This window comes from Ananas comosus, linkage group 17 (assembly GCF_001540865.1).
Source record: "Ananas comosus cultivar F153 linkage group 17, ASM154086v1, whole genome shotgun sequence".
Lineage (NCBI taxonomy): Eukaryota > Viridiplantae > Streptophyta > Magnoliopsida > Poales > Bromeliaceae > Ananas > Ananas comosus.
In genome coordinates this window covers 10,681,366-10,701,990 of record NC_033637.1, presented here as the reverse complement: position 1 = coordinate 10,701,990, position 20,625 = coordinate 10,681,366, and the positions used below count along the sequence as shown (strand labels likewise).

The 20,625-nt window shown below is 33.6% G+C and overlaps 2 long non-coding RNA genes and 1 pseudogene across 3 annotated transcripts; 2 read left to right on the top strand and 1 right to left on the bottom strand.

The window, feature by feature from the left end:
* On the top strand, nucleotides 508-2,853 carry LOC109723241. Of its 2 annotated transcripts, none has more exons than XR_002219657.1 (3): nucleotides 508-1,232; nucleotides 1,518-1,591; nucleotides 2,495-2,853. It is a non-coding gene; the product is annotated as an uncharacterized LOC109723241 (long non-coding RNA). The 2 variants fall into 2 exon arrangements; XR_002219658.1 differs by having other exon boundaries at nucleotides 2,492-2,853.
* LOC109723607 lies at nucleotides 6,798-9,220 on the top strand. The gene is made up of 2 exons (XR_002219711.1): nucleotides 6,798-7,180; nucleotides 8,723-9,220. It is a non-coding gene; the product is annotated as an uncharacterized LOC109723607 (long non-coding RNA).
* Nucleotides 10,516-19,930, bottom strand: LOC109722918 (annotated as a pseudogene).

Below are 20,625 nucleotides of genomic sequence, written 5' to 3'. Positions count from 1 at the left end.
TGGATCACCTATTCACGAAGTGTGTCTTTACTAAGTTCATTATCGTGACGGGGGTGGACGACATTCAGGCCAGGGATCAGGGGAGCGATGTAAATCAAGTCTGGGCAACGTAGAGGATTAGGTCAGGTGGACACACGACGAGAAGCTGTCTCTCTGAATTAGTAGGATGCTGGTGGTCCATTTGAAAAGCTAGAAATGATACCATTTTCAGAAGTATCCATCCGAATCCTACGCAAGTAGTTCACATGTTTAAGCAGCTGACGAAGGAGTGGGACCTACTTAATCCAGCAAGGCGGACCTTGGTTTAAGCAGATTTTTTTTTTTTTCGCCCCCCGATGCCTTTGCTGTCTCACCCCTGTAGCCTAGTTCATATTTCCAATGAATGAAGTGGGTAGCGTGTTACCTCTTTCTCAAAAAAAAAAAACTCTTCCATGGGCCCAAATACTTTGCCCAACAATATTATTCGACTCCTCACATTGGGCCCTACACAAACCNAAAAAAAAAAAAAAAAAAAAAAAAAAAAAATCCAATTATTAGTACCTTATTCTGTCCCGAATTCAAGAAATTTGATTTATTTTAATGAGTTCGGATGGTCATTTGGCCTGTTGAGGAACCTGTATTAATTTGTCGTTAGTACATGAAAATGTGCTTCTAGGATCTTGAACTCATCATCTATTGTATATTGGTCAAACTTGTACAGTTCTAACCTCGAAACTATTCAATTCCTTGAAAAATATTTATACTTTATTATAGGGCTTGTTGGAAGATCAATGTATCATATCCTTCTCTTTTAAGACTTGCTCGTCGGAGACAATAGCATTACTCTGATGTTGTGCACATATAATTGCGGGGCACCGTTTGATCAGCTTGCATTAAGTGAATAGGTCTTTATGTTTCGCATCTCTCTCTGTTTAGTAGCCTCAACTCCATGCTTTAGCTCCATTGGTTGTGGAATTCAGGTCAGTTTTGAGCACGAGAAAATGATCGGTTCTTGCAGCAGCACTAATAAGTGTTTTCTTTTCTCCACAGATGTTGCTTGCTTCTGATTACTTGCACATGCAGGTTTACTGATCAACCCTCATCAGCTGCTGCTTCTAGTTACTCGCACGCTTTCGTTCTTCCGGTGTAGTTAAAACCCAGAGTGGATGTGAATCATTCTTTTGGACAACTCTACCGGACGAGTCCGTTGGAGTGATAACCAAACCGAGTCTTTGGGGAGTAAGAGGCAATTGGTAATGATAATTTTTACACATACATTTTAGCATCGTGGACCACTTCTATCTACGAGATATATAGATAAGTGGCGGTGTGAATAAGAGAGAGTTCAAATGGGGCCAATTCATTTCATTTTCCACTCAAAATTCGATCTGCTCAGGGACTTGTCATTCTTGATGTTTACCTTGCAACAGAAATCTGTGGCACGGAAACTAGTGGACTTGTTTTATTTTTTACATGAAATCATACAGAAATAATTATACAGTCCATGTAAATAATAATAATGTCTATTATTATGGTAGGGTCGTCGGAGAGGAGCATGCTGGAGGAGCAGGAGGACACAAAATAAGAAAGAAAGAAAGAAAGAAATCTTTGGGTAGGCACCTCTTATCTCTCTGCGCCATGATTGTGCTCGCTTGCTAAGTAATAATATATACTAGTTAAGGGCCCTGCGCGATGCGGTGGAAAAAAAATATAACAGTAAATTATTATAACTATTAATGTTATTATTTTTTATTATATAAGAACCATAATAACATAAGTAGAAAACTCAACACCAGTAACTGCAAAGTAATGTAAAGAAAGAGGCAAGGCTAAGAAGCAGAAACAAATATAATCTCTGATTGTACAACCCTCCATAAATCATTGAGATATACAAAAGTGAAAACATTTGCATAAGAAGAAAATGGCAATAATAGGAATAGCTGCCGCCAAAACACAAAAGATAAAAGTTTAGAAAATGTAGATAGAACCAAGAGATGCCTCTAGGCCATCAAACTTGCTCTATATTTATTTCTCTATCATCAGTGGCCTTCAGCAGTCATTTAATTTAATTACTCAATGATATCAGTCCAGAAAATGCACAAAACAAAAGGAAACAATAGCCACAAAACAAAAATAGAATTCGATCGAAAACCCTTCTTTTTTTTTTTTTCATCTCAAAAATAGAAGGCCCAAGAATGTGAAGGGGAAAAAAATAAAGAACTTTACTAAGAATTAGTAGGCAAAATGTGTTCCTAAAAAAATTCTAAATTTTAGTAATACAAATTAGACAAAAAGTAGGGAATTCCTATTTTTGAGATGAAAAAAAAAAAAAAAAAAAAAAAACAAAAGCTGTGCAATTTATTCGTCGGGGCAAAATGCAAAACAATTCACGACGGAAGAAACGTATAAGGCTCAGATATGTACCGTGCAAGCAAATTGTTTATCTATTCCAACAAAGTAGGACCTCTTCATATCACGATGGAAATATCTGCTAATTCTCGATAATGTCCAGCAGTTGCAGAGGTTGCCAGAAGGCCGGCCATTCTGCCATACTTTTTATCAACCAACAATCGGGATAACAATCTTCAACTGAAGATGCAGAATGCAAAGATGCGAGTACCGCAAAGAGGCTTCTATATCATCTGCGCCTTAGCCCAAATACTCAATTCCGATGTAATTCACAAAAAAAGAAACCATCAAACCAAGCTGGAGGACCAGCAAAAACAATAATAAATGAAGAAAAGAATTTGCGCAAACTTGGAAGTAAGGATGCATATTCTATGAGCCTACATAGAAATTCTTTCGTAAGTATACTTTCGTTACCGTAAAATACCCTGCATCTTGATATCACAGCCATCAAATTTGGTCTATATTTATTTCCCTATCATCATCGGTCCTCAACAACGAAATAATTACACTAATATAGGGAAAAAAAGAGCATGAAAGTAGACGGGATCTTAGATTGCAATATTTTCATTTTCAGCATTATTTGGCAACATAGGTAAGCACGATTTATTCGCGTTTATCGATCACCAACTCTGCGAAATACTGGTTTAAAATTTCAGCATTTTCCTACTCAATAATAGACGCTGTTTAAAATTTCAGCATTTTCCTACTCAATAATAGACGCTGCTGCAGCCCCAAGAGGGCATCAAACTTGCCCTACTTTCTGCAAAGATAATTTGCAAATGTGCCTAGAAAATCAAATGCATCATTATTTGGACACCAAATATATCAAAATTTTCACTCAATTTTAATCAGAGAAATAGGGCCTAAAGAAACGTGGCAGGATGTAACCCCAAATTTAAACAGAATGCTATTTGCAGGGCTATTAGGTCCGATTTCTCTGCCCTTTTGAACTATAATGAGAATATAGTTAAATAGCCCCACCACTTTTGTTTGTTTATAAATTATCGGGAAAACTTCAAAAAAAAACCCCTGTAGTTTCGTAGTTTCTCACTTTGCCCTTCTGTGGTTTAAAATATATCAATTTGTTTCCTAGTGGTTTCTTTTTTTCTATTTTTTTTTATCAATTTCATTATTTTTTTTCTTAAATCAGTGATAAAGTTAAAATTAAAGGGTACTAAAGTGAATATTTGATAAATCTAGATGGGTATCTGAAGTTTTTTGTATATAATTTATTAAAATATTAACAAAAAAGCTATCAAAAGATAAAAACAAAACCACATGGGGACAATTTGATACATTTTAAACCACAGGGAGACAAAGTGAGAAACTACGAAACTATAGGGGTTTTTTTTGAAGTTTTCCTATTATTATCAGTAACATTCAATGAATACAAAGATTCAGCGTACGAAATCAACAGATATAGGACAAAAAGAAATATAAATAAAAAATAATATAAAAGTAGTGATACAGAAATGAATAATCAGTGGTTTCAAATGGTTTAAAAAAAAAAAAAAAACAAATGAGTTCAAACAGCAAAACCACTTGCATTCTTTCCCTTTCATTCTTTCCATTACATATTCAATGCACATTTTTTCAGCTAACAACAGGCGCAACTGTTGCTGTAAGGCCATCAAACTTGCCCTATTTTATTGATTATGTATCATCATTGCCCGGTAAACCATTTGAGCCCACAGATTGTCCATTTCTTTGCGTCACTACTTTTATATATTTTGGGAAAACTTCAAAAGCCCTCCCTGTGGTTTTGTAGTTTCTCACTTTGCCTCCTGTGGTTTAAAATGTATTAATTTGCTCCTCTGTGATTTCGTTTTTATCTTTTCGGTAGCTTTTTCGTTAATATTTCATTAAATTATATAGAAAAAGCTTCAGATACCCATCTAGATTTATCAAATATTCATTTTAGTATCCTTTAATTTTAACTTTATCACTGATTTAAGAAAAAAAAATAATAAAATTGATAAGAAAAAGAGAAAAAAGAAACCACAGAGGGGCAGAGTGAGAAACTACGAAACTATAGGGGGATTTTTTGAAGTTTTCTCATATATTTTTCTTGATTCATCTGACCTTAGTGTTCATCGAGTGTCGCTTATAAGGAAAATTATTTCAATTAAACTTTAGCAAGCAAGAGGAATCTGCTCAGACCGGAAGAGCACCATCCTTTGTTTTGCCATACACTCAATTGCAACCAACAGATGCATAAAATCTCAAATATTGAGTCCTGCATCGGTATTTTCCATAGAACAGTAGAATATTTTTTATTATTGCCAACCAGAATCTGGCTTGAAATCTCCAAACTGATCATTTTTTTTTTTTTTAGTATAATTGTTGCTTACCACAAGGTCACCCAAAATTTTTCCGCACAAATTGAAACAAAAAAAGTATAAATCAGATAGTCATCAAATTTGCCATCACTTTAACTTAAAAATTGCATGGACCCTCAGCTATATAATTTATACTTCACGAATACTGCACGATGCACTTCAGGAAAATCATGCGAAACGGTAAGGTAGCGTTTGGTTCGGGAACAAGGGGGGAATAAGCTCTTGTTTCCCCCCTTCGTTCCCAAACGGTATGTTTGGTTTCCAGGAACAGTAGTTTTCGAAAATCTGGAACAAGCTGGTATAAAGCTGGACCTGCTGTTCAACCTGTTTCGTAGAACAAACTTATTCCTTTATGAGAACAAGGTTAATTAAAATTTAGATTTAATTTTAATGACAGTAAATTATTAATTAATCTAATTAATATATTTAAATCATTATTTATTATTTTAATAATTAAATAATTAATTAATTTATTATTTATAATTAATNAATAATTATTATTATTATTTATAATTAATTATTAATAATTAATTTTTTATTTATTTTTAAGTAATATTTTGATGTTAACTAATTACATAATATAATTTTAATTTCAAATTATAACTCTTATTCCTCTTGTTCCAATCTAACCATCGAAATACTATTTATCTTATTTCTAGGAATAACTCAATTTTCATTCAAACGTAAAATTGGTCTAGTTCATGGTTATACCTGAACTTGTACCTATCCCTGAAACTAGCAGTTCTTATTTATACCTGAACCAAACGCAACCTAAGAGCACACTCGCATTATGTGCGAAAATTATGCCCCACGCTCTTTCTGCAGATTTTTTTTTTTTTTTTCAAATCATATCACCGCAGTCGGTGAAAAATTTTTCAACCAATTAGTAAAATTCTAAATTGAATCTAACATTTGGTTATCAACTTACATTTTTTTTAATTTTGATTTCACAATATATATATATATATATAGGCCATGGCTACTATACTATTATGAGTATTGGAGCCCTCGTACTCATAAGTTGTTTTCAATGATGGAGCTTCCGAATCGACGATCCACTCCGTTAAATATGATCTAGAGTATTTAAAACTTCTAGAAAATAAATTTCGTAAATTTTCGAAATCATAATAAAGTCCATCAAGTTGGCATAAAATAAACGGTAAAAATCGAATGACGTCCTAAAAAAGAATGATCGGGTCCTTCAATTCAAGATCGGAGTTATTGATCTTTATCTTTGTAGTGAATAGAATTTTCTAGCAAAAATTCAACAAATTCCGTTTCTTTTACACTATTAAACTAGCAAGTATCCCATACCGACCGTTAAAAATTGTCAAATTTATAACCTCTTGATCGTAAGGTAAATATAGAGTCCGGCGACTATACTTTTATGAGTATTGGCCCCCTTATACTCATAAATTATGTAATTTAGTTTTAATTCCAATTTATAATCTTAATAAAATTTGAAATTAAACCTTAGAATAGAATAACACTATTCTGCTGTAAAATGGTGGAATAGTAAATTCCAAGTTATTCCGGAATTGTCGGAAATAGTAATATTTGACCGAGATAAAATATTCCAGCCTAAAAATATCCTGTTTGGCTGGATAACGGGGATAACTTTTGTTATTCCTGTTTTATTTTCGAACCAAATGGGGCGGGCGGGGGGAGAAAATTTTTAAGTAAACTTCAAATACCACCCTGTGGTTTCACACTTTCTTACTTTAGTATTCTGTGGTTTAAAGTATATCAAGTTAGTGTCCTATGATTTTATTTTTATCTTTTCGTCAGCTTTTCCGTTAATATTTCATTAAATTATATACAAAAAACTTCAGATATCCCACCTAGACTTATCGAATATTTACTTTTGTAGTACTCTTTAGTTTTAACTTTGTCACTGATTTAATAAAAAAAATTAATTGAATCGATAATAAAAGGATAAAAATGAAATCAGATGGTGCTAAATTAATACACTTTAAACTATAGGGTACTAAGATGAGAAAGTATGAAACCCCAGGATGGTATTTGAAATTTTCCCTACTTTTAAGTGTCAATTTGAAAAGAGTCCCGGACGAAACCCTAAACCCTATTACTCGTTCGCTCGACGGCGCTCTCTCTCTCTCGTATCCCCTCTCTCTCACCGCGCTCGGCCGACTTTTGGTCCCGGCGCTCCGCTCTCTCGCGAGGACGACGACGACGACGACGAGGACGAAGACGAGGTGGTGCCGTGGTGGCCATTTCTAGGGTTTCCCTGCCCTCTCCCTCAGGCGCTCCCTCTCTCCTTGCTTCCCTCGTGTTCCCAACGCCGAACCCTAGACCCCACTCGTCCTCGCTCTACGTTCGGATCCGAGCCGCGCTCGCCCCCACTCTCGCGAAGAGGACGACGAGATCGAGGAGGACACCTTTTGAACACCCAAGTTCTTGTTTGATCTACGTCTCCGGTTGTTCTTCTTGTGGTACATCTACGAGCTTCTGTCTCAGCATTGTGCTTTCAAAAAAAAGGATTTTTTAAAAAATCTATGAGCTTTGTTGCAGTTGGAATCAGAGGTTATGCAGAGAAATACTGTAGGACTTTAGTTTGATTGATAGTGATTTATGTATTTGCTGTGGTTATATTCTCACAAATCATATTCAGAATAATGGATCTGTAGTTCTTCATCGTTATGAGAGATTGGTATGTCTTAATGTTAATAGTTTAGCTTTTGTGGCCTTTTTTTACTTTTGAAGGTAATCTCAATATTTCTTCCTTTCTTAGTTATTATTGTTGTTGTTATTATTATTATTATTAGTAGTAGTTGTAGTAGTAGTAGGATAGGTTTAGTTAATTTTGTGCGGAAAATTTGGTATAATTAGCTGATTTAGTGAGGACATTGGATTTTAAAAAAGGGGAAAAAAAGGAATTTAAGCTGGTGGTTAATTAGCCAATCACATCAAGCAGCTTCAATCGCTGCAGTTTTTTGTGTGAATGGTCAGTAAGCTCACCTACATTTATTATTTGTGTTGTTGCATCTCATAAAAGGAAATTTGGGTTATGTTTCCTTTTTTTTTCCAGGTGCATCAACTCACATTTCTTCGAGGGAACCAGTACAAGAACTTCGGTTGATAGATAAAATTCTTGATTCCTCTTTCTTTCTTCTTTTTTTTTTTTTCAAACAGAGCTTTAATTCAAATCAGCCTATGGCCGAATTGCAGTACATAGATTGGAGCGAGAAAAAAACGCCCATAATATCCATATTAAGTAATCGTGAACCCTTGTAAAAAAATAAATTCTTTGTTCGACCATAATGAGCTAACCAGTCAGCAGCTTGGTTAGCCTCTCTCAATACATGCACAAGTTTCGAAATATCCAAATATCTTGCTTCAGTTTGAGTCTCCTTGATAAGATTCCCCAAGTCCACGAGGCCTCGACAATATCATCGACATCTTCGCTCAATTCAGGGAGTCTGTTTCAATTGCAACTCGCTTTCTTCGGTTCCTCGTTGCCTCCTTTTTGTTGGCTTAAATGAACGAGCATCCTGCTCTGTGGTGAGAGGCCAAGTGGGCTGAGTCACGTTTGAAATGTGGTGAGGTCGGGTTGGGCCGAGTCATGTTTGAAGTGGCGTAATCATTTGTGTATGTAATCATTTGTGCTATCTATCTAGCGGGAGCTATGTGAGGTTAAATATACATATACGATTCCTGTTGCTGCTTATACTGAATTGGCACGGACAAATCTAGCTTAGAGAACTCTTGTTTGTACTTTTGAAGTTGAGAGCAATCTTGATGACGGTTGGCATGGTGATGATCGTTTGATTAATTCCCAAATTGCTATAGCTGAGTAGAATCTGAATGAAAATTTCTATTGTCAAGCTAAATTAGATGGCCAAATTGTTGGTGCTTTTATTATATGAGTACAGCAGGTAATGTTTCATTTCCTACACTTCTATTCTGGAACCTAATACTGGGAGTAGTGTTTTAAGCATTTTTTGTTGTTTTATTTTCTTTTTCCTTTTTCTTAGGTATTACGTGGTGATCACCGCTTCTCCTTTTCGATCGGAGACGGCACAGCGATGGCAGCGGACGGCGGACGGCCAACTCTCCGTCTCGTTCGATGACGACATGGCGGTGGTGCTGGTCGGCTATTACTCTTCGATCAAAACCTGCGAACGGCCGCCACTTTTCCTTCCCGATCGACGCTAGTATGGCGGCAGCGGGTAGTCACCTCTCCGTTCTCCTTCAAAGAAGGTATGTCGGCGGCGGATGGCCACCACTTCTCCTCCGTAAATCCTAAACCCTAAACCCTAAATCCTTCAATTGGTGGCGGCTCACTGGTAAGCCGCCGCCACTCCTCCATTGTTCACACAATGGGCTGCCGAGTTGGTGAAGGATTATATTTATACCTCTACATAGAAATATAGGTGTATATTTATACCTATACATTCTTTCTTTCGAATCAACCAACTCGAAGATATACTAATGAACTGGAATAGAAGAGTCAATCAGAAGTATTCATCTCACTTTGACAGTAAACTTTTACTAAATTATCAAACTTTTAAATTAATATTAGGAGATTATGTAGTAAAAAAAATGTCGAAGTTTGTTGTTTGTTGTTGTTGTTTAATGCTTGTAACACTCACTCTCATTTGCTAGTTTAAGCCAANAAAAAACTATATTGGTCTAGTTTTTTTTCTTTTCTTTCCTTTTTTTTTTTTTTGAGCTTGTCGGAATGATCACTCAACTTCCTGTTTGTAGGAAGATTTGAACACTAAGACCTAATATTTGAGAACAAGAATACCTACCAATCAGACATACGGGTGGTTATGCTTTGTTCTCCGAAACGATTACTATATTTGTTCTCTCAAGTATATTTCGGCAAACAAGTCATTCCTGTTAGGAATCGGCAAAGATTGAGTTAAATCAAATTTCTACATATTTTCTCATTATGAAAAAAAAAAATTCTCGTAGTATAAGGTTATCACTCGATTAAGTTGTTTTGACATTCAACCATGGTTTGTTTGCTATTGATGTATTGGTACTCAATAGGTTTCATTTAGTTTGGGTATAATCAAGAATTGCTTATTTTAGGGATAGGTATAAGTTTAGGTATAAATAAGAATTAGATTAATTTTACGCATGGATGAAAGTTGGATCGTTCTTGAGAATAAGAAAAACAACATTTGGATAGATAAAAATATAATTAAAAAAATAGCATATAGTTATAAATAGAAATCACTCCTATTATATTTCAATTTGATTTTTTAAATTTTATATTCAACTTTTTTAAATTTAAAAATTTTAACTTTAAAATTTTAAAATTTAAATTTAAGATCAAAATTTAAATTTGAAAATTTTAAAATTATAAGTTTTAATATTGAAATTACAAATTATAATTTTTAAAAATTTAAAATTTTTATTTTTAACTTGAAATATTTAATATTCAAAAATTTAAATTTAAATTTAAATTTAAATTTTAAGTTTTATGAAGTGGGGTGCAAGAGGAACAGCGTTGCCAACGCTGTTCCAGGATGGGATAGGAACTGTTGTTCCCATCCTTAACTCGGTCTTAATCATTTTTTATTTGGGTATAAAACGTGGAATAACCTCTTATCCCGCTCTTTATATCCCAACCAAACAGAGGCATAACCAAACAGAGGCATAAAGTGGAGGGCTATAATTTTTTTATCCTATGCCTATATCAAATTTTTCACCAAGGTAGAGGGATCAGATATTATAATAAGAAGATACTAGGACAGGATTATATTTATATAACATAAAAATATAAAGATTGGAAAAGTAAAATTGTCAGGTTTATGAAGAAATATGATTTTGAGGTGGTCAAAATCATATTGCCTCATTGTCTCCAACACTTATTACACACAGCACTAGTTATTAGCTATAAGCTTATTACCCATAAGCTTTTACATGCATCACATACTTTCTACCGCCAAGCCCCTCAAAGATTTCACGTGGATTAAGCGTTGTATAGCAAATCATCTCTCGGAACACTTCATATCTCATATGTCATTCCTACTTTGAGCAGTTTGTCTCTCGGAATCATCAAAAATTGATCTCCCTGTCTGAAATTTGTCCTCATGAAGTTGTACATATAATTTACGACTATTTTTTTGAGGATAGAAGAGTCTTGTTTCGCCCTCACGTTGGCTTCTCCGACAAGGTATACAACTCCTTTCTCGAGCTCCTTCTCGAAGATTTGTTTCTCTTCTTCAATTTCTCGGCTTTTCTCAATAGAAATTCGCTCGGAAGAGTGTGTTTCGTTCGACGAAATATTTTGTTCTAATGTCTCCTCTATGTGTATAATCGAAGATCCTGATTGTAGCTTTGTATCATTCAGCTCCTCACGCTGAACTTCACTTTGTCCAGGCGCCTCACTTTTCCATAAGATATCGATATAATTTTTCAACTGTTGAAATGAGCGACTGTTCGAATACCTTCGGCTCTTCTAGGGCATCAATGTAACCGTATCGCACCACGCAGCGGTACAGTCTGAAATCCTTCGGTTCAACTCATTTGAAAAGATATCGTTCTGCTATCTCAACACGAGGGATTGGTAGCTGTTTTATCGAGACAAGAACGACGACCGAATGAATGGACGGTATCTTTTCTATGAAGTGTGAGAATATTGGCGGGACACCTTGCACGAGTTCGGAGTACAAGAGCCCGATACCGGGTATTCTTTGTAGGGTTTGTTTCCGAGCCAATTCTCTCATATAGCCTCTCGAAACTATATTGCAAAGTTCGAACCTGTTCTTCTTCACATGTACATAATGCCATATGCCCATCATCATCATCAGAATAAATGCGAAGGCTAGCTGTAAGTATCCGCCTTGCGCGAACTTGTACAGAACCGAAGATAGATACACTAACTCCACTCCGCCGAATGCTATCACAAATAGTGTGATCCACCAGATGCTTGTTTTCCATATGAGAAGCATTATGAGTGCCACCATGAATGTTGTGATCAGCATCACAAAAACAACCGCGATTCCTGCAAGATTCGAATGCAAAGCTTCTGTACATAGATATCATTGGACACCAATTTGATATAGTTTATTTTTGAATGACTATACCCTTAAATTTGTTTATGTCGTAACAGAGTTTTTCATTACAATGACAAAAAGAATTAATAATCCCCTCCTTATAAATTTGGATTATGCAAGTATTAGGTGAGCATATTATAAATGTACAAAGAGTGTCCAAACTGTAGCACATTTCAAAAAATAGTGTTGACTTGGAAATATTTGATTTCAATACCTAGCCTTCCATTTATTTCTTTGCAGTATCTTCGTATGTATTTTGTCAAAACTTAGATACTATTAGAAATGTAGTTCAGTCAGAGGCGCATGTAGTTGTAGATACAGCAAGTACGACTATGCGTGTATTGTAGTCGAGAAATGCATATCAAATTTGAATTTACATGCAGTTATATCTGTAGTGCAGTTACAGGCTTACAGCTATGCGCGACCAAACAGTAATAAGAATCCAGTCGAGGAGAATGCAGAAATTTAACTCTCACCGTACGCATTGCTGATCTTTTCCATCGATCGAAAGACCACCGTTACGATGACACAAGCAACTGCGAGCACAAAGTTGATTTCTGGAATGTACACCTGCCCTTAATACTATGCAGAAGTGTGCGTTACTTTGACCCTCGGAAAGCAGCCCAAAGTCTGCGACTGCGATATTATCGCAAATGTGCCGTATATCATAGCTTGGCTGGCAATAATGGATGCAGCAACAGCAACTATAAATGTTGGCCAGTACAATGCTCCTGATCATAGAATATATATATATATATATATATATATATATATATATATATAGAATTAGGCTGGAATACTATTAATAGTAAAACGCTCTTTTTGCTATCAAGTTTTTAACCCTTGGATGAAAAATTGTAGGNTATATATATATATAGAATTAGGCTGGAATACTATTAATAGTAAAACGCTCTTTTTGCTATCAAGTTTTTAACCCTTGGATGAAAAATTGTAGGGTCATGATGATATTAGTCGGTTAGGGTTGAGTGGTCCCCCTAGGGTTGAGTGGTCTCCACTGAGTTATAGTATTTAATCCAATGGTTAGAAATAATGAAAAGAGTTGATCCAAAGGCTAAAAACCTGATAGCAACAATGGAATTTTGCTACTAATAGTAGTCCAGTCCAACTCTATATATATATATATATACCAATTCTTTATTTTCAGGTATAGTTAGATAGAAATATGCATAACTTATCTAAACTGTAAATCATTTTAAATTTGACTATCTAATCTTTTAATTTGTTTTATTTGAGGAGCAGGGCTACTGTGCTATAAGGAGCATAGTAACCCTTGTGCTCCTAACTTTCTAACCATTCATTTAGTTTGATGAATTGTTAGGATGAGAGAAAGAAGAAAAATTGAAGAGAAATTAGGTGTCTCAATTTTTCTTCTTTTTGATTTTCTCCTGAATTTCTCCTCTCTCTCTTATCCTAACCACCCATCAAAATTGTTAAATGGATGGAAAGTTAGGAGCATAAGGACTGTTGTGCTCCTAATAGCACAGTAGCTCTGCTCTTATTTGAGTTATTCAACGAAACTTTGACTTCAGCATTTTAATGCATCGTTTATCTCTATAGTTATTGCAACTCTGGATTCATTGAAGTAAGTAATTAGTTTAAATTTCGAAGTTAAAGTGCCGTCGACTAACTCAATCAAACAAATTGAAAAGTCGGACAGTAAAATTAAAATTTTAAAAAATGGTCATAGTTCAGATATATTTTTTTTATGTTTTACCAAAAGCAAAGTGCTCGCGTACCTTTTAATTATAGGTAAAAATGTATAGAACTTATGTGAATTATAGACCATTTTGAATAGGCTACCCGACCTTTCAAATTTTTTTGATTTGAGTCAATCAACGATACTTTGACTTTAAAATTTAAGCTAATTATTTATTTTCATACATTTATAATTAAGAGATTTGTATAAACTATATATATACTAACTAAATATAGATAAGCGACATATTCAAATTTTAAAGTGAAAGTATCGTTGACGGATTCAAAATCAAACAAATTGGAAGTCTGAGTAGTAAAATTAAAATTTTAAAGGATGAGATAGCTAAGTCAGTCGAAATGATTTATAGTTCAGATAAGTTTTGTACGCAGACTTTCCCTAAATTAGATTTTATATATATAACTTACCAGGAACGGATTTGTAGAACGTATCACCGACATTGGTTGGATATTTTGTCAGGAATGCAGCTTGACCAATATAAGCCAGTGATACTGAAGGCAGCACCACGAAACTGAAGCTTATCTGTAATATAATTAGAGATATTAATTAATTTACTACTTATTCAACTTTAATAATATCTTTGTGATATATAATATTGCATTAAAAGATTAGTTCTAGTATGTCTATCACATATGAGCCCCTAAAATAGTCTCTAGTATGCCCATCACGTATAAGCCCCCTTACAGCGATGTGGGATTATTGAGATGTTATATATTTTTTTAATATTAACTAGTCCTCGTCACTCTAAAATAATATGGGAGCGATGTGGGATTATTGAGATGTTATATATTTTTTTAATATTAACTAGTCCTCGTCACTCTGAAATAATATGAGACTATTGGAGTGTCACATACTCTCTTGTTTTAGGCCTCGACCTTTTTCGTTAGCCCAATCGCACATAAAGCTGAAGATCACCGGGCAATGTGCGGTCCCTCTCATTTTTGTGGTTCGTATAATAATAGCTCATTTGACTCTAAACAATCAGTCCAAAATGTTTAAATAAATATTTAAATTTTGTTATTAGTTTTAGTATGTCCATCACATATAATTCCATCACATCTCCCACATTATCCGATGAGGAACTATTGGAGTGTCATATATATATATATATATATATATATATATATATAGAATTAGGCTGGAATACTATTAATAGTAAAACGCTCTTTTTGCTATCAAGTTTTTAATCCTTGGATGAAAAATTGTAGGGTCAGAATGATGTTAGTCTGTTAGAGCGGTCCCCTTAGGGTTGAGTGGTCCAAACTGGATTATAGTATTTAATCCAATGGTTAGAAATAATGAAAAAGGTTGATCCAAAGGCTAAAAAACTGGTAGCAACAATGAGATTTTGCTACTAATAGTAGTCCAGTCCAACTCTATATATATATATATATATATATATATATATATATAGAGTAAGGCTATTATGCTATCGGAAGCATGGAGCCCTCCGTGCTTCCAACTTGTTTTCGATGTTGCGATTTTCGAATCATCGATCGACTCCGTTAAACTTGATCCAGAGTATTTGAAGTACCTAGAAAATAAATTATGCCATTCTTCGATATTATTTACCTAGTGAATGAAGGGGCTCAAAATCTACGACTGAAAATAAAAATCTTACAAAATATAATAATATGACATTAAAATTTTAGATCAAAGATATTGATCTTGTTTTATATAGTATAAAGAATTTTCTATCAAAATTTCACGTGATTTGGATATTTCTACACCGTTAAACTTGCAAACAGCTCACTATGGCCATTAAAATTATTGATTTTGAGCCCCTTCGATCACTAGGCAAATGATATCGAAAAATCATAAAATTTATTTTCAAGGTACTTCAAATGCTCTAGATCAAATTTAACGGAGCCGATCAACAATTCAAAAGTCGCAACATCGAAANATATATATATATATTTCCAGTTATTTGATTTTCGGATTTCATTTAGTAAGCTACTTAAAAAGCTCTAGAATAGAAAAAGAAAAAAGTACAAAACTAGGCATGCATTGCAATGAAAAGTATGAGATAAAATGTTTGCACCTGGACAGCTCTGACGTTAAAGTGGCCTAGATCAGCAAACATAGCTTCAGTTCCTGATGCATGTAGATTTCATTTAGCTACAAGAAGAACATATAAGAATGCAAAAACTATATATGCAACTCACTTAGATTAAACTTAGATGAAATCACCTGTAATTCAAATTAAAGGACAACACCACCGAGGGAGATCGAGCCAACCTTGTTTTCCATTTCTTTCGAAGTAGTCCACAATGTATTTTGGATTGAATGCGCGCAAAACACTCACATCGTACTTAAACAAGTTGTAGACTCCGATACCACCTATCAGAACAAACCATACGAAGATAATAGGAGCAAAGCAGTAACCGACTTTATCTGTTCCGAGACGCTGAATGGCAAATACCAGCAAAAGAATAACTACGGAAATGATAACAACTTTTCCTGCGTAAGAAGAAGCAAGAAAAATAATAGAGAGGCATCAAAATTCAGTGAGAATGAAAAAAAAGTGACCGACTGTCCCTAGAGCAAGTGGCAAAGGGCTTGGTGGTTGGTATCTGAGACCCAAGTTCAAATCCTAGTTGATTCACATTTCTAGCTAAGTTTATTTCTAAATAAAATAAACGAAATGAATAACGTGCTCTCAAAAAAAAAAGAAAAAAAGAAAAAAAGAAAGAGAGTGCACTATTATATATGCATTCCACTCAAATGTGTAAATAGCGAAATTAGTTTGTTTTTGTTAGGAATCGGGTGCCCGTTACAATATCGATTATCTGCAGCAAAAACTCTACCACTCGTTATGGTGGCGGGTCTTCAGCAAATCAAGTATCATGCTTTATACAATTTTTATGGTGAATAGAGATCTCGTTAATACAAAATCCTGCTGCAATTCAACTTTGATCCAATTATTAATAAAAGAAATTTTAACGAACTAGACTCTAAATCAAGGTAATTAAGCATTATCATCTCTTAACTGTTTTTTTATGCTTTTTTAACTGTTTGGATTGGGGATAAGAGGTGGAATAACCCCTTATCTCTCTCTTTATACCCAAACGCTAATTTTTTACCCAAGAATAGTAGATCTCGGGTACTTAAAATAAGCTGGTATAACTATTCTTATCAACACTTCCATTTTCTATATATAACTACCCACTATTTTTCTTTTATTTCATATTATCTACTCAAATGCCATTTTTCTTATCCCCGGAAACAATCCAATTTTCATCCAAACGTTATTTTTCTTATCCCAATACTTGTACCTATCCCTGTAATAACTAGTTTTTGCTTATACTCGAACCAAACGGCACTACAACAAAAACGGTTTATAGCGACACTTTTAAATGTAGGTACATGTCAAAAAAGTGCCGCTAGCTAAAATTACCGACACTTTTAAAAAGTGTTGCTATATGTGGGGTCGCTAGGTATATAGTGACAGTTAAAGAGTGTCGCTATAACCTAAAAAAATCCTGCTAATTTACCAACACTTATTTAAACATTTAGCAACCGCCGAAACTCTATTTCGTTGGCTGCGGTGGCGGAGGAGGACGACAGGAAAGGCTTTACGTCTAGAATTTCAGTGGATTGAGTGAAGAGAGAAGAAAAGATGGTAATTGATTTTTTTTTTTTTTTCTTTTCTGTTTGTAATCGGGCCAAATGGACTGAGTGTGGTGGGTTGAATAGAATAATCTTTTATTTTTGATTGGATTGAGCTTTATATTTAGGCATTAGTAAATATTTTTTTAAGTTTTAGCATAAATGGAACACTTACTCAAAATTGTCCCAAACATGTGTCCCTATAACCTAATTCTGTTGTAGTGTGGTTAGGTGTCTTTGGTATACCTATTGCTGTGATAAACATTAATTATAAGTGGGAAAGTTGCAAATTCTGATTAGTAATGATAGAAAATTGATTTCGTAGATCAACTATTAATTTCAACACATCTATATTTGAGGTTTGATTTTTTTTTTTTTTTTTTTTTTTTTTTTTTTTTTTTTTTTTTTTTTTTTTTTTACGTTGGGATTTATTTTTTACTTTATTATCCATAAGCTTAATTATTGAAAATGTTCAAAGTGTGTTAAATATGAAAATACATCGTTCTCCAATAGTTTAAGCTTTTAAAATACAACGGTTGCTTCTTATGATATCAGAGTAGAAGGTTCTGAGTTTGAGTCACGTCAAGCTTCTAGTTTTATTAATTTTCTCTCATTTAATTCAAGTCCACGCATATCACGGGTCTTGCAAAAAATCTCGAGCACAAACGTGAGCGGAAATGTTAAATATAAAAATACATCATTTTCTAATAACTTAAGCTTTTAGAATACAACGATTGTTTAAAATCTCGAGCCCAAACTCGAGGGAAAGTGTTAAATATAAAAATACATCATTCTCTAATAACTTAAGTTTTTAGAGTACAACTGTTGTTTCACAAAGTGAGCCATTAACTGTAATGTTAGTTTTTGTGCCAATCGTCTATGTTCAAGTTATAGAACTAACATTAAGATATCGTTTGAATTTATGAATTCTTGTGCTTCTTTATCTTAACCACGCGGCTTAGGCCTGCATCATTTTCAATAAAAAAAAACAAAATACAAAAATGAAATAAATGCATCTGCATGAAATATTTTGATTTTACATCTTTCAAAATTTTGAAATAATTTGTTTATCCTAATTAACTTATTTCTACTCATACCTTCGGACAATGAGGTTGCTTTTTCCTTGATCCCACTTACTGCAGATAGCACTGCAAAATATTCAAATAAAATGTATATATCAACTCAAATTCACTGTTGGCCGAAAATATATCTGTTTAACCAAATCAAAAACTAAATAAATCGAGGCAGAAATTTCTAATTTGACTTGTCACTAAGGAGGGGTGTTTGGATCGTCTGAAAAGCGTAGAAAAAGAAATTCGAAAAAAGTAGTTTATGAAAAAAGAAAACTCTTTTTTAGTTTTCTGTCTGTTTGGTTTTAAAGAAAAAATTATTTATCCGGAAAGTTTCTTTCCAAATTTTATGGCAGCTAGCATTTTTGTTTTCCTTAAAAAATTCGGCAAACAAAAATATTAATTTGCAACGAAATTTGGAAAGTAAATTTTTTTTAAAAAAAAATTAGTTTTTCTGGAACCCAAAAGAACGGAAAACTGAAAAGGAGATTTTCCATGCACGCAAAACTTCTTTTTTTTTTTTTTTTTTCCGGTAAACTTCTTTTCATGCTTTGCCGACAAACCAAACGCCCTCTAGGCTATGAAAGACCTGATAACCTGTAACTCGATCCATGTTACGACACCACAACCATTAGAGAAAATAATTCGTTGAACCCAAACTACTGGTCTAAAATACTTAAGCCTAGTTATTATTATCAGGATTCTTGATCCTTCAATATAAAATCATAGTAGTTCCGTTTCTATTCGATGTGAGACTGTTGAAGTGTTACGGTACTAGAATTTGATCGATAACTCACTGGAAATGCACGGAGTTAGGACTCCATCACTAATAACCATTGAAGTGGCAAGTATTGTGATGAGGAAGAGTGCTACTTGGACCCTAACACTCCCCTCCAACTTCTTAAAATTAATATATTAATATTTTTAAAATTTAAATTTAAATTTTAANTATATATATATATATATATATATATATATATATATAAAATTAAATTTTCAATTTTCAATTTTAAATTGTTATTTTTAATTATTTAGATTTTAAATTTGGTATTTTATATGTGAAATTTTATATTTGTTAGATTTGATTTAAAATTTATAACTTTAAATTTTTAAATTTGAGATTTAAAATTATAGATTTTAATTTTAAAAGTTATCTATTTAAATTTAAAATTTTAAATATAAAATAAAAAATTTAAATTCAAATATAATAATTGCGGTAATATCATTATTTTCTATTTATAACTATTCATTATCCTTCTTATTTCACTTACTCCAACCGAACACTATTTTATTTATATCTGGACTAAACTCAATTCTCAACCAAACACAAGATTACTCTAATCTCACCTTAACCTGAACTTAATTCTATTTCTGAAATAACTAGTTCTTACTTAACTCCGAACCAAACGAAGTCTTAAGAGATTCTTCATGTTGCATAATCTCGTCACAGTCAACTTTCTTCGCCATCTCTAGAGCTCACACTGATCAATTTCCTGCGCCTTTGAAAACTCGTTTTCTTATACCTAGCTTGTTTTTATAAGTGGAGCTCATTTAGCTTCTAAATATGTGAATATTTATAGCCTACGCCGTGTACGGCGGAGGCGTAACATGTACATGTTTTTTTTACAAATAATTTTAGATTCATAATTAATTTATTTGTTGACTTAGCAACTAATTAAGGGTGATTAGGATTTTATTGTACTGGTCAAGTACAACTTTTGACAAATTTGTGCAACTATGTTAACTTACGGACATGTACGTGACAGTACTTGCGAAAAAGTTGGAGAAATAAGTTTAGTTTATTTTGTGTATGTGTACGTGCGTGTGTACATGTGTTCTTCGTTTGCCGAAAGGGGAGGAGTTGACTTGGAGAAATTAAAATTGATGATGATAAACCAACCGTACGTCCCCAACGTAAGTGGTAAAAAGCTCGGAGCTCTCAAGATCAAGTTCCAAGCTTATTTGTTTCATATTTCCGAAGCGAGTCGTCAAGTGTGTACGAGTAAGAGATATTAGAATTCGTATTCACTTTGGGACAAATCTAAAATATTTCTAATTCATAGAAAATAAGGAATAAATCTAAAAAATAAATTCTATTTTGTCAAAATCACTATCTATGTGGAATTCAGTTAGAATAAAATTAAGATTAATATTTCTCCCATGGCCTATAAATATATCAGGGATTGCCACAGATAAAAGACAAAAAAAAAAATTTAATATAATCTCTTCACAAAATTTCTCTCTCTTGGCCGGGTTCGCTCTAGGGCACTATCAGAAATACTAGGGATTTGGGGGTGTGCTGTGATCAACTCTTATAATTTGGTTCGTGATGAGAAAGAACAACGCGGAAGCTGAAAAACATGCTAGCAATCGAGACAAATTTTAGATAGATCAAAGATTAAATTTTGATAATTGCAATATTAATTCTACAGCAAAACGGTATGCAAAAT